Below are 458 nucleotides of genomic sequence, written 5' to 3'. Positions count from 1 at the left end.
ACCTTGAATACTCGAAAACTTTCCAGCGCACACAACTACACACACAAATATATGTACCTACATAGGCTGAGATGATCGTCTCTCATTTCTTCGGTGTCACTGGCGCTAACTCTCCTGATGCCTTGGTTGTTATTGTTGCTGTCATCATTGTGGCTGCGTTATAGGTCAGCGGACATAATGGCAACACCAACAATACCCATAAAAACAGCAACACCAGCGCTCGCCACACCGCTTACTACGCAATCCATGATTGTAGGTAACTTTTTGTTGTTGTCTCGTATCTTTTGGTTAATTCGCTGCTTTCTGTGCTTCGATAAAGGTGGCTGGTTTATAGTATTTTTTATTAATTGTTGTGTTTGTTGCTTTGACTGATGCTGGTCTGGCGGTGGCGTTTGTTGCTCTGACTTTTGTTGATATATTTCCTGTTTCTGTTGTTGTATCAGTTGTTGCTCTTCCAC

The sequence above is a fragment of the Rhagoletis pomonella genome, unplaced genomic scaffold, assembly GCF_013731165.1.
Source record: "Rhagoletis pomonella isolate Grant_MI unplaced genomic scaffold, Rhpom_1.0 Rhpom_scaffold_01287, whole genome shotgun sequence".
NCBI lineage: Eukaryota > Metazoa > Arthropoda > Insecta > Diptera > Tephritidae > Rhagoletis > Rhagoletis pomonella.
Note: the sequence above shows the minus strand (reverse complement) of the source record.